The sequence below is a fragment of the Aulostomus chinensis genome, chromosome 4 (genome assembly GCF_037954235.1).
Source record: "Aulostomus chinensis isolate RoL2024-O1b breed Wild chromosome 4, RoL_Achi_v1.0, whole genome shotgun sequence".
In the NCBI taxonomy this organism is placed as follows: Eukaryota; Metazoa; Chordata; class Actinopteri; order Syngnathiformes; family Aulostomidae; genus Aulostomus; species Aulostomus chinensis.
The window spans coordinates 21,849,457-21,862,505 of NC_141323.1; the positions used below are offsets into that span (position 1 = coordinate 21,849,457).

General features: G+C 43.3%; 11 non-coding genes and 3 pseudogenes across 11 annotated transcripts; all 14 read left to right on the forward strand.

Annotated features, from left to right (window-relative positions):
* The first annotated feature begins 153 nt into the window (after positions 1–153).
* Positions 154–272, forward strand: LOC147263485 (5S ribosomal RNA). The gene has a single exon (XR_015113212.1). It is a non-coding gene; the product is annotated as a 5S ribosomal RNA (ribosomal RNA).
* Positions 273–582: 310 nt separating this feature from the next.
* LOC147263486 (5S ribosomal RNA) lies at positions 583–701 on the forward strand. Its single transcript, XR_015115273.1, has one exon. It is a non-coding gene; the product is annotated as a 5S ribosomal RNA (ribosomal RNA).
* Positions 702–1,010: 309 nt separating this feature from the next.
* LOC147263487 (5S ribosomal RNA) lies at positions 1,011–1,129 on the forward strand. The gene has a single exon (XR_015115325.1). It is a non-coding gene; the product is annotated as a 5S ribosomal RNA (ribosomal RNA).
* A 310-nt stretch (positions 1,130–1,439) lies between these two features.
* On the forward strand, positions 1,440–1,558 carry LOC147263488 (5S ribosomal RNA). Its single transcript, XR_015114323.1, has one exon. It is a non-coding gene; the product is annotated as a 5S ribosomal RNA (ribosomal RNA).
* Positions 1,559–1,867: 309 nt separating this feature from the next.
* LOC147263489 (5S ribosomal RNA) lies at positions 1,868–1,986 on the forward strand (annotated as a pseudogene).
* A 729-nt stretch (positions 1,987–2,715) lies between these two features.
* Positions 2,716–2,834, forward strand: LOC147263490 (5S ribosomal RNA; annotated as a pseudogene).
* A 309-nt stretch (positions 2,835–3,143) lies between these two features.
* Positions 3,144–3,262, forward strand: LOC147263491 (5S ribosomal RNA). The gene has a single exon (XR_015112766.1). It is a non-coding gene; the product is annotated as a 5S ribosomal RNA (ribosomal RNA).
* Positions 3,263–3,573: 311 nt separating this feature from the next.
* Positions 3,574–3,692, forward strand: LOC147263492 (5S ribosomal RNA; annotated as a pseudogene).
* Positions 3,693–4,002: 310 nt separating this feature from the next.
* LOC147263493 (5S ribosomal RNA) lies at positions 4,003–4,121 on the forward strand. Its single transcript, XR_015113213.1, has one exon. It is a non-coding gene; the product is annotated as a 5S ribosomal RNA (ribosomal RNA).
* A 310-nt stretch (positions 4,122–4,431) lies between these two features.
* Positions 4,432–4,550, forward strand: LOC147263494 (5S ribosomal RNA). Its single transcript, XR_015115274.1, has one exon. It is a non-coding gene; the product is annotated as a 5S ribosomal RNA (ribosomal RNA).
* A 310-nt stretch (positions 4,551–4,860) lies between these two features.
* On the forward strand, positions 4,861–4,979 carry LOC147263495 (5S ribosomal RNA). Its single transcript, XR_015113715.1, has one exon. It is a non-coding gene; the product is annotated as a 5S ribosomal RNA (ribosomal RNA).
* A 6,967-nt stretch (positions 4,980–11,946) lies between these two features.
* LOC147263496 (5S ribosomal RNA) lies at positions 11,947–12,065 on the forward strand. The gene has a single exon (XR_015113566.1). It is a non-coding gene; the product is annotated as a 5S ribosomal RNA (ribosomal RNA).
* A 310-nt stretch (positions 12,066–12,375) lies between these two features.
* On the forward strand, positions 12,376–12,494 carry LOC147263497 (5S ribosomal RNA). Its single transcript, XR_015114411.1, has one exon. It is a non-coding gene; the product is annotated as a 5S ribosomal RNA (ribosomal RNA).
* A 310-nt stretch (positions 12,495–12,804) lies between these two features.
* LOC147263498 (5S ribosomal RNA) lies at positions 12,805–12,923 on the forward strand. Its single transcript, XR_015115425.1, has one exon. It is a non-coding gene; the product is annotated as a 5S ribosomal RNA (ribosomal RNA).
* The last annotated feature ends 126 nt before the right edge of the window (positions 12,924–13,049 follow it).

Genomic DNA, 13,049 nt, shown 5'->3' on the forward strand with positions numbered 1-13,049 from the left:
TTTTCTCTAGATGACATCAACATTCTTTTCTTTGTTTTGACAGGACACCTATTTGGCGTTTGAAAAGACCGTGAGGCTGTTGGACGTCACTTTTTTTCTGAGGTTGTAAAGTGAGTGAAATGGATATAGAGCCCATGTGTGTAAGATTCAAGGGCTTACGGCCATACCACTCTGAACACGCCCGATCTCGTCTGATCTCGGATGCTAAGCAGGGTCGGACCTGGTTAGTACTTGGATGGGAGACCGCCTGGGAATACCAGGTGCTGTAAGCTTTTTTATTTTCATTGTTAGGAAAGGGCAGCTTTGAGGGTTTGGGGACCAGCATGAGCGAGCTTCCCTCACACACCTTTTCTTGAAGCGCCCTCCGCAGCTTTGGAATGGAATGTCATGCAGTGGTTAATTTGAAGTAGACAGATGGCAGATGCAGTACTTTTCTCTCGATGACATCAACATTCTTTTCTTTTATTGACAGGACACCTATTTGACGTGTGAAAAGACCCTGAGGCTGTTGCGCATCACTTTTTTTCTGAGGTTGTAAAGTGAGTGAAATGGATATAGAGCCCATGTGTGTGAGAGTCAAGGGCTTACGGCCATACCACTCTGAACACGCCCGATCTCGTCTGATCTCGTAAGCTTAGCAGGGTCGGGCCTGGTTAGTACTTGGATGGAAGACCGCCTGGGAATACCAGGTGCTGTAAGCTTTTTTGTTTCATTGTGAGGAAAGGGCCGCTTTGAGTCTTTGGGGACCAGCATGAGCGAGCTTCCCTCACACACCTTTTCTTGAAGCGCCCTCTGCAGCTTTCATATGGAATGTCATGCAGTGTGTAATTTGAAGTAGACAGATTGCAGATGCAGTACTTTTCTCTAGATGACATCAACATTCTTTTCTTTTATTGACAGGACACCTATTTTGCGTGTGATAAGACCCTTAGGCTTTTGAGCATCACTTTTTTTCTGAGGTTGTAAAGTGTGTGAAATGGATATAGAGCCCATGTGTGTCAGAGTCAAGGGCTTACGGCCATACCACTCTTAACACGCCCGATCTCGTTTGATCTCGGAAGCTAAGCAGGGTCGGGCCTGGTTAGTACTTGGATGGAAGACCGCCTGGGAATACCACGTGCTGTAAGCTTTTTTGTTTCATTGTGAGGAAAGGGCAGCTTTGAGTCTTTGGGGACCAGCATGAGCGAGGTTCCCTCACACACCTTTTCTTGAAGCGCCCTCCACACCTTTGGAATGGAATGTCATGCAGTGTGTAATTTGAAGTAGAAAGATTGCAGATGCAGTACTTTTCTCTCGATGACATCAACATTCTTTTCTTTGTATTGACAGAACAACTATTTGGTGTGTAAAAAGACCGTGAGGCTGTTGCACATCACATTTTTTTTGAGGTTGTAAAGTGAGTGAAATGGATATAGAGCCCATGTGTGTGAGAGTCAAGGGCTTACGGCCATACCACTCTGAACACGCCCGATCTCGTCTGATCTCGGAAGCTTAGCAGTGTCGGGCCTGGTTAGTACTTGGATGGAAGACCGCCTGGGAATACCAGGTGCTGTAAGCTTTTTTGTTTCATTGTGAGGAAAGGGCCGCTTTGAGTCTTTGGGGACCAGCATGAGCGAGCTTCCCTCACACACCTTTTCTTGAAGCGCCCTCTGCAGCTTTGGAATGGAACTTCATGCAGTGGTTAATTTGAAGAAGACAGATGGCAGATGCAGTACTTTTCTCTCGATGACATCAACATTCTTTTCTTTTATTGACAGGACACCGATTTGGCGTGTGAAAAGACCCTGAGTCTGTTGCGCATCACTTTTTTTCTGAGGTTGTAAAGTGTGTGAAATGGATATAGAGCCCATGTGTGTGAGAGTCAAGGGCTTACGGCCATCCCACTCTGAACACGCCCGATCTCGTCTGATCTCGGATGCTATGCAGGGTTGGGCCTGGTTAGTACTTGGATGGAAGACTGCCTGGGAATACCAGGTGCTGTAAGCTTTTTTGTTTCTTTGTGAGGAAAGGGCCGCTTTGAGTCTTTGGGGACCAGCATGAGCGAGCTTCCCTCACACACCTTTTCTTGAAGCGCCTTTCTGCAGCTTTGAAATTGAATGTCATGCAGCGTGTAATTTGAAGTAGACAGATGGCAGATGCAGTACTTTTCTCTGCATGACATCAACATTCTTTTCTTTTATTGACAGGACACCTATTTGGCGTGTGAAAAGACCGTGAGGCTGTTGCACGTCACTTTTTTTCTGAGGTTGTAAAGTGTGTTAAATGGATATAGAGCCCACGTGTGTCAGAGTCAAGGGCTTACGGCCATACCATTCTGAACTTGTCTGATCTCGGAAGCTAAGCGGGGTTGGGCCTGGTTACTATTTGGATGGGAGATCGCCTGGTAATACCAGGTGCTGTAAGTTTTGTTTTTTCATTGTGAGGAAAGGGCAGCTTTGAGTGTTTGGGGACCAGCATGAGCGAGCTTCCCTCACACACCTTTTCTTGAAGCGCCGTCCACAGCTTTCGAATGGAATGTCATGCAGTGTGTAATTTGAAGTAGACAGATGGCAGATGCAGTACTTTTCTCTCGATGACATCAACATTCTTTTCTTACTATTGACAGGACAACTATTTGGTGTGTAAAAAGACCGTGAGGCTGTTGCACATCACATTTTTTTTGAGGTTGTAAAGTGAGTGAAATGGATATAGAGCCCATGTGTGTGAGAGTCAAGGGCTTACGGCCATACCACTCTGAACACGCCCGATCTCGTCTGATCTCGGAAACTTAGCAGGGTCGAGCCTGGTTAGTACTTGGATGGGAGACCGCCTGGGAATACCAGGTGCTGTAAGCGTTTTTGTTTCATTGTGAGGAAAGGGCCGCTTTGAGTCTTTGGGGACCAGCATGAGCGAGCTTCCCTCACACACCTTTTCTTGAAGCGCCCTCCGCAGCTTTGGAATGGAATGTCATGCAGTGGTTAATTTGAAGTAGACAGATGGCAGATGCAGTACTTTTCTCTCGATGACATCAACATTCTTTTCTTTTATTGACAGGACACGTATTTGGCGTGTGAAAAGACCCTGAGGCTGTTGCGCATCACTTTTTTTCCAAGGTTGTAAAGTGTGTGAAATGGATATAGAGCCCATGTGTGTCAGAGTCAAGGGCTTACGGCCATACCACTCTGAACACGCCCGATCTCGTCTGATCTCGGAAGCTAAGCAGGGTCGGGCCTGGTTAGTACTTGGATGGAAGACCGCATGGGAATACCAGGTGCTGTAAGCTTTTTTGTTTCTTTGTGAGGAAAGGGCAGCTTTGAGTCTTTGGGGACCAGCATGAGCGAGCTTCCCTCACACACCTTTTCTTGAAGCGCCTTTCTGCAGCTTTGAAATTGAATGTCATGCAGCGTGTAATTTGAAGTAGACAGATGGCAGATGCAGTACTTTTCTCTAGATGACATCAACATTCTTTTCTTTGTATTGACAGGACACCTATTTGGCGTTTGAAAAGACCGTGAGGTTGTTGCACGTCACTTTTTTTCTGAGGTTGTAAAGTGAGTGAAATGGATATAGAGCCCATGTGTGTCAGAGTCAAGGACTTACGGCCATACCACTCTTAACACGCCCGATCTCGTCTGATCTTGGAAGCTAAGCACGGTCGGGACTGGTTAATACTTGGATGGGAGACCGCCTGGGAATACCAGGTGCTGTAAGCTTTTTTGTTTCATTGTGAGGAAAGGGCCGCTTTGAGTGTTTGGGGACCAGCATGAGCGAGTTTCCCTCACACACCTTTTCTTGAAGCGCCCTCTGCAGCTTTGAAATTGAATGTCATGCAGCGTGTAATTTGAAGTAGACAGATGGCAGATGCAGTACTTTTCTCTAGATGACATCAACATTCTTTTCTTTGTTTTGACAGGACACCTATTTGGCGTTTGAAAAGACCGTGAGGCTGTTGGACGTCACTTTTTTTCTGAGGTTGTAAAGTGAGTGAAATGGATCTAGAGCCCATGTGTGTAAGATTCAAGGGCTTACGGCCATACCACTCTGAACACGCCCGATCTCGTCTGATCTCGGATGCTAAGCAGGGTCGGACCTGGTTAGTACTTGGATGGGAGACCGCCTGGGAATACCAGGTGCTGTAAGCTTTTTTATTTTCATTGTTAGGAAAGGGCAGCTTTGAGGGTTTGGGGACCAGCATGAGCGAGCTTCCCTCACACACCTTTTCTTGAAGCGCCCTCCGCAGCTTTGGAATGGAATGTCATGCAGTGGTTAATTTGAAGTAGACAGATGGCAGATGCAGTACTTTTCTCTCGATGACATCAACATTCTTTTCTTTTATTGACAGGACACCTATTTGACGTGTGAAAAGACCCTGAGGCTGTTGCGCATCACTTTTTTTCTGAGGTAGTAAAGTGAGTGAAATGGATATAGAGCCCATGTGTGTGAGAGTCAAGGGCTTACGGCCATACCACTCTGAACACGCCCGATCTCGTCTGATCTCGTAAGCTTAGCAGGGTCGGGCCTGGTTAGTACTTGGATGGAAGACCGCCTGGGAATACCAGGTGCTGTAAGCTTTTTTGTTTCATTGTGAGGAAAGGGCCGCTTTGAGTCTTTGGGGACCAGCATGAGCGAGCTTCCCTCACACACCTTTTCTTGAAGCGCCCTCTGCAGCTTTCATATGGAATGTCATGCAGTGTGTAATTTGAAGTAGACAGATTGCAGATGCAGTACTTTTCTCTCGATGACATCAACATTCTTTTCTTTGTATTGACAGGACAACTATTTGGTGTGTAAAAAGACCGTGAGGCTGTTGCACATCACATTTTTTTTGAGGTTGTAAAGTGAGTGAAATGGATATAGAGCCCATGTGTGTGAGAGTCAAGGGCTTACGGCCATACCACTCTGAACACGCCCGATCTCGTCTGATCTCGGAAGCTTAGCAGGGTCGGGCCTGGTTAGTACTTGGATGGAAGACCGCCTGGGAATACCAGGTGCTGTAAGCTTTTTTTTTTCATTGTGAGGAAAGGGCCGCTTTGAGTCTTTGGGAACCAGCATGAGCGAGCTTCCCTCACACACCTTTTCTTGAAGCGCCCTCTGCAGCTTTGGAATGGAATTTCATGCAGTGGTTAATTTGAAGAAGACAGATGGCAGATGCAGTACTTTTCTCTCGATGACATCAACATTCTTTTCTTTTATTGACAGGACACCGATTTGGCGTGTGAAAAGACCCTGAGGCTGTTGCGCATCACTTTTTTTCTTAGGTTGTAAAGTGTGTGAAATGGATATAGAGCCCATGTGTGTCAGAGTCAAGGGCTTACGGCCATACCACTCTGAACACGCATGCGCCAATCAGACGGTACGCTGACAGCACGACACACGGAGGTCGCGGACTCCGCTTTTCCCATTTCTTTCGTTTTTTTCAGCCTTTTTCATTGTTCTTCCTTATTTTCCGTGCATTTTTGGTTCGTTTTTAGAGTGAACATTTTTTCCCCCCGACAGTTTTTATACTGATCGGGGGAGGTCAATTTGAGTTTTTTTTTCCTAATGGAAAACTTTCGGACGGACCAAATGGATTTGAACTCTGCAAACGGATTTCAGATTACGAGCATGGAAAACGGACTTGACATAAACGCACAAACAGGTGAAGAAAATGAAAAATTGCTTGTTAAAAGAAACAATCAGAAACGAAACATGAAGAAGTCGGAAGGAAAACTGCCGGAGGGAAATGCGAGAGCGGGTTCCGCAGCGACAGCGGGGGAAAGACGGCGAGCAGCGGCTGATTCAGAGGAGATGAGCGCTGGAGCCGGTCCACAGGCAACGAGAGCTGGTGGCCTGAAGAACAGAGCTGAAGGCGTGGTTCCGAGAAGACCTGGGCAGCGAGGAGCTACTGGAGAGGCGACGGAGAGTGAGAGAGAATTGGCGGCGGAAAGAGATGCGGCGTCTGGTGGGGAAAGGCAGCTGCAGCAGCGACATGGAGCGGCGAAATCTGCGGGTGGCGACCACAAGTATGACAGAGAACTGACGGTCAGTGTCGAGGTAACTGGGCAGGATGAAGTCCCAGTTCTCGAATTAATGAGATGCATAAGAGCACTGTGTGGAGGTTTAATAGCCTGTAGGGCGACAGGGCCGCAGAAATATGAAATTACCATGTCACACATCAAAGGGAAAGAGAGAATCCTAGATGGTTTCAAAATTGGGGACAACACAGTGCATGTCAAAGATCTGTGTAATGATGAACTCATGGTTTCTTTTTTAAGCTTACCAGCTTACATCAGAGATGAGGAAATTTTACAAAAGCTAGAAGGGTGGGGAGTCTCAGCTGCATCAACTATAAGGAGGAGGATGTGGCCGGGTACGCAAATTGCTGATGGGACGCGGTTTCTCAAAGTAAAGTTTACAGATAAAGTCCAATCTCTGCCTTATTCAGCACGGTTTGACACAGCAATGGGACCGGAATATTTCAGGGTCATACATGATAGGCAGGCTAGGGTGTGTAGGATGTGCCTCCAGCCGGGGCACATCCTAAGGGACTGTCCTGAGTTCTCCTGCCATAAGTGTGGTGTCCAGGGGCATTATGCAAGGGAGTGCAACAGGAAACCTAATAAGATACAGAAATGTGAGGTGTGTTGGAACAAAATTGATGAATGTAATTGTAATTATAGTGATGAGGATATTGTGGTGGAATCTGGATCTGAGGAGCTGTACAGTGAGATGGAAGGTTTAAGTGAGGGAGGAACGGAGGATGAGGAGGAAGATGACGAGGTGGGTAGTGGCGCCGCCAAGCAGGCTGCCGGTGAGGGTTACGCCCCTCAGAGAACCCAGAGCCCTCCTAAAGTGGTGCAGAGCCCAGGCACAAGGCTTGGTTCAAGTCTGAATGACATGAGCACTGACTCAGGCCCACTCTCTCAGCAGAGAGGAAAGGATGGAGGAGGAAACGGGTCCGAAAAGGAGCCGGAGCCTTCTCAACTCCTGGAATCAATGGAGGTGGGGGATACCCCAAGAGAATTGCAGCCAGCGGCAGCCACATCCACCAGGGTACCTACCTTAAATGTGCCCTCCACCTTCCCTCCTCAGAGTAGATCAAACAGTGACTCGGAAATGGACTTTGCCACAATAAAAAATATTCGGAAAAAGCACACCTCAATAAAAGATGCTGCGATGAAGAAAAAACAGAAGAAAGAAGGAGGGAGAGGTAAAAAATCTTGAGGGAAAATTGGCTGTTTAAAGGTTTTTTTGGTCTGACCATGTTTCTGCTGCACTCCCTTAATGTCAATGGACTCCGCACTTATGGCAGGATGACCGCCATTTTACTTAAAAGCAAGTGTGACATTCTCTGCTTACAGGAGACAAGGTGGGAAGGGGATAGCGTGGCGGCAGCAAGCAAAATGTGGGAAGGAGATGTCTTTTTTAGCAACGGCACAAGTAAATCTTGTGGCGTAGCTATTTTAGTAAAAAAGACTATAAGTACCAATAGCAAGTTAATATATCATGACAAGAAAGGTAGAATACTTATTATAGATGTTTGCATAAACAATAGAACATACAGAATTGTTAACATATATGCCAGTAACTGTGAAAAGGAAAGGAAAATGTTTCTAAATAGTATAAGCAGATGGATAGATCATAGAACCATAATAATAGGAGATTTCAATATCGCATTAACTAAGGATGATATATCAATTAACAATGTATACAAGAATGACACAAGCAGAACTGAGCTATATAATTTAATGAATATTCACAATTTGACAGATGTATGGAGAATTCACAACCCATTCAAGAAAGAGTACTCCAGAAGACAGGTTGTGCAGGGAAAAATGAAACAAGCCAGAATAGATTTATGTCTAGCGGCCCCTGAAGCAACAAAACAGATCAATAAAATACAATATAATTATAACGCATGGAGTGATCACGCAACAATTGAGTGTTACTTGGGTGCTGCAGGAGGTTTCAGGGGGGGAGGTACCTGGTGCCTCAACTCCAGCCTCCTGGCAGATTCAACTTACGTTAAAAAAATCACAAAACTGCTTGATTATGCAAAAATTGAAATGAAAATAGAAAATAATTTTATAGAAAAGTGGGAAATTCTAAAGCAAAGAATTAAAAGAAGTAGTATAAATTATAGTAAAGAGAAAAAGTGGAGAGAGGAGCTGGAAGAAAATCGACTAAGAAAATTAATCAATCATGAAATAGCATTATTTGATAAAGAACCTAACAGAAACACAGAAAACTATGAATTATATAAAGCAAAACTAGGAAACATAGAAAAAATAAAATGCAGAGGTGCAATGATAAGAAGCAGAGTTAAAAATTTAGTAGAAGGAGAAAAATGCACCGCATATTTTTTGGGGCTCGAAAAGCAAAAACAAAACAAAACTATAATAGAAAAAATCAACGATATAACTGGAAAAGAATATGACGATCAAGAAAATATACTAAGAGTAACTACAGAGTTTTATAAAGAATTATTTGATAATGGATATAGCAATAGCGAAGAGGTAGACAAGTTGTTATCAAATATCCAAACTAGTATTTCAGTGGAGGATAAGGAATGGTCTGATGCACAAATTACTATTAATGAGATAAAGACGGCAATAGATAGCTTAAATAAAAACAAAAGTCCAGGGGTAGATGGTTTAACAGCAGAATTTTATTTTTGTTTCAAAGAGCAGATAGCTCCCCTGTTGCTGTCATTGTACCACTCAATGGAACGGGAACAGAGAACATCCAATACATTCACTGCAGGAATAATTTCACTTATCTACAAAAATAAAGGTTCAAAACAGGATATAACAAACTATAGACCAATAAGTTTACTCAATACAGATTACAAGATACTGACCAAAACACTGGCAAACAGGCTTAAACTTACAATAGGAACCATTATTGGTAATACACAGGCATACGGCATACCAGATAGAGACATCATAGATACGATCCTTACAATAAAGGATACCGTCAGGACAATGGCAGCACAGGGGGGGTATCTGCTCGGAATTGATTTGGAGAAAGCATTCGACAGAGTAGAACATCTTTTCTTATATAAAACTTTAAAAAGATTTGGATACGGTGAAGGCTTTATTAGATGGATTAAATTATTATACGATAACGCATACAGTCAAATAAAGATAAATGGACAACTAACAGAAAAGATCAAATTAAAAAGTTCGGTAAGGCAAGGATGCCCGCTTTCAGCTCTTTTATACAGTATTGTTGCTGAGCCACTAGCTTTAAGTATAATGAATGATAAGAATATTATAGGTATAAAAACATATAGAGACAAAGTCGTTAAAATAGCACAATTTGCGGATGATATCAATATAATGTTTAAAAATGAAGAAAATTTAAATTATATTATAAAACATCTAGAAAGATATGAAAAAGCATCAGGAGCTAAGGTTAACAGAAATAAGTCAGAAATGATGGAATTCGGTAAAAATAGTTTAAAAAATAATTGGGGTTTTAGCACTAAAGAATACAGGAAAATACTGGGTGTATACATTGGTAAAAATGAAGGGGAAGCCAGGGACTTAGGGTGGAGAGAACTTGTAAAAAAGGTAGAAAATACACTTAATTTATGGAGAAGTAGGGGTTTAAGCCTGAGAGGAAAGGTAATTGTCATCAATGCCTTAATACTGTCAAAAATTAATCATGTTTTGGGGGCCTGTGAGCTACCGCAGTGGGCACTAAATTCGCTCAATGAAGCGATCTCCTCCTTCCTTTGGAGGGGAAAGGGAAATTCGATCGCTCATCGGGTGATAATTGCTAATAAAAGGGAGGGGGGATTAGGACTAATTGACATCAGTGCAAAAAAAGATGCACTCAGGGCCAAATTAGTTAGAAATTTTCTCGATTCGAACAGGCAGTACCCCTGGGAGGACACAATGGCGGGCTACCTGGCTGAGTACGGGGAGGGGGAGAAACTCCCTCTTTATCACCTCCTTCCTGGGAAAAGCCATGGCTCGCTACCGATGTTCTACCAGGAGGTGCTAGAGGCATGGGGCAAATTCCTGCCCCACCTCAGGCCTAAGTGCAGTCAGAAAAGTCATGTGCTGCAGTTACCTTTTCTCGAAAGCACCTTTTTCACACACAATGGTAGGACACTTAAATGCAGGGCACTTCAGCAACATAATATAACAAGGGTCGGTCAAGTGGTGGGGGAAAGGGGTCTGTTCAGTCTCAGGAAAGTCACAACCCAACTCAAAAAAACAGGGACACCGTGCAGAAAGGATTACCTAAATGGACTAGGTAACAAAATCAACAGAAACATAACCTCACTGTGGAGAAACTTAATCATCACGGACAAATCGAGAGCAGACCCCGAACTCCCACCGCTTGAGCTTGTCACACAGTACACAGGGAAAGAGCTGTCACAGGTGAAAACAAAGGACTGGTACACCATAGGGATTAACTCAATTAAACGCACTCCAAAAGCAGAAAAACACTGGGCACAATTATTCAAGGGAATACCGATAGGAAAAATCTGGCAAAACCTTAACATACCTTACATGGACAGCAATACTTTCAAGCTAGAATTCAATATCAGACACAGGAGAATTTTCACAGGAATCAAATTACACCAGATTAATAAGGAAAACTACAGTAGGACATGCCAAATCTGCAATAAAGAACCGGAAGACCAGGAGCATCTATTCATCAACTGCAAGGAATCGGATAAATTCAGGAATTTCATCAGGATGCTACTGCAAGAGCACTGCAATTTCAGTTTGACAGATGAAACACTATGGACATGGACTCTTCTCTTTGGTACAACACTGAAACAAAAGGATCAGAACAGGACTCTCATAAATACCATACTCACTTTTGCAAAAAAATCAATATGGACAACTAGAAACTACGCTCTCTATGAAAAGAAGAAAATAAACATATTTGGGTTTTTTTACACAACACTCTTGACGCACCTACAAATCTTACATGACATGGACAAGGATATTTTTGAAAACACTTTCTGCAGGAAAAACACATTTTTCAACATAGCAAATGGCAAAATTGAAATAAACAAGATTGACAATGGTATGTTTTCTCTTCAAATTCCCAGCTAAGTAGTCTCTTTTTTTTATAAAGCAAAGTATTTTTCAAATTTAATAAAGGGGTGAGCAAATTGGGTGGTTTATGTTTTTGGTGTGTTTAACATTTCATTTTGATAAAATTTCATTTAAAAAAAAAAAAAAAAAAATTGTGTGTGTGACACTTCACGACAGGAATTTGTTCTTTTTAGTCCCATGGGTTTTTTTTTGTCTCTCTTTAATTTTTATTTATTTTTTTTTGGAATGACCTGCATTGCTCCAGTGGCTGTAGGCACATAGTGTTGGTTTATTTGTCTAAATTTAACTTAATTAAAAAAAAAAAAAAAAAACTCTGATGGTGTTTTCATCAAGTTCGAGGTGTATCAAGGGTGGGGGTTTTTTTTTGGTAAGATTTCTTTCCTGAAGGAATTTATTTTTTATATAATTGTTAAATTTTGTCATGTAAATAAGAATGTACAGTTGGTAAAAATGTATGATGTATTTTTGATAATAAAAGACAAAAAAAAAAAAAAAAACACGCCCGATCTCGTCTGATCTCGGAAGCTAAGCAGGGTCGGGCCTGGTTAGTACTTGGATGGGAGACCGCCTGGGATGACCAGGTGCTCTAAGCTTTTTTGTTTCATTGTGAGGAAAGGGCCGCTTTGAGTCTTTGGGGACCAGCATGAGCGAGCTTCCCTCACACACCTTTTCTTGAAGCGCCTTTCTGCAGCTTTGAAATTGAATGTCATGCAGCGTGTAATTTGAAGTAGACAGATGGCAGATGCAGTATTTTTCTCTAGATGACATCAACATTCTTTTCTTTGTATTGACAGGACACCTATTTGGCGTTTGAAAAGACCGTGAGGTTGTTGCACGTCACTTTTTTTCTGAGGTTGTAAAGTGAGTGAAATGGATATAGAGCCCATGTGTGTGAGAGTCAAGGGCTTACGGCCATACCACTCTTAACACGCCCGATCTCGTCTGATCTCGGAAGCTAAGCAGGGTCGGGCCTGGTTAATACTTGGATGGGAGACCGCCTGGGAATACCAGGTGCTGTAAGCTTTTTTGTTTCATTGTGAGGAAAGGGCCGCTTTGAGTGTTTGGGGACCAGCATGAGCGAGCTTCCCTCACACACCTTTTCTTGAAGCGCCCTCTGCAGCTTTGAAATTGAATGTCATGCAGCGTGTAATTTGAAGTAGACAGATGGCAGATGCAGTACTTTTCTCTAGATGACATCAACATTCTTTTCTTTGTATTGACAGGACACCTATTTGGCGTTTGAAAAGACCGTGAGGCTGTTGCACGTCACTTTTTTTCTGAGGTTGTAAAGTGTGTGAAATGGATATAGAGCCCATGTGTGTCAGAGGCAAGGGCTTACGGCCATACCACTCTGAACACGCCCGATCTTGTCTGATCTCGGAAGCTAAGCAGGGTCGGGCCTGGTTAGTACTTGGATGGGAGACCGCCTGGGATGACCAGGTGCTGTAAGCTTTTTTGTTTCTTTGTGAGGAAAGGGCCGCTTTGAGTCTTTGGGGACCAGCATGAGCGAGCTTCCCTCACACACCTTTTCTTGAAGCGCCTTTCTGCAGCTTTGAAATTGAATGTCATGCAGCGTGTAATTTGAAGTAGACAGATGGCAGATGCAGTACTTTTCTCTAGATGACATCAACATTCTTTTCTTTTATTGACAGGACACCTATTTTGCGTGTGAAAAGACCCTGAGGCTTTTGAGCATCACTTTTTTTCTGAGGTTGTAAAGTGTGTGAAATGGATATAGAGCCCATGTGTGTCAGAGTCAAGGGCTTACGGCCATACCACTCTGAACACGCCCGATCTCGTTTGATCTCGGAAGCTAAGCAGGGTCGGGCCTGGTTAGTACTTGGATGGGAGACCGCCTGGGAATACCAGGTGCTGTAAGCTTTTTTGTTTCATTGTGAGGAAAGGGCAGCTTTGAGTGTTTGGGGACCAGCATGAGCGAGGTTCCCTCACACACCTTTTCTTGAAGCGCCCTCCACAGCTTTGAAATGGAATGTCATGCAGTGTGTA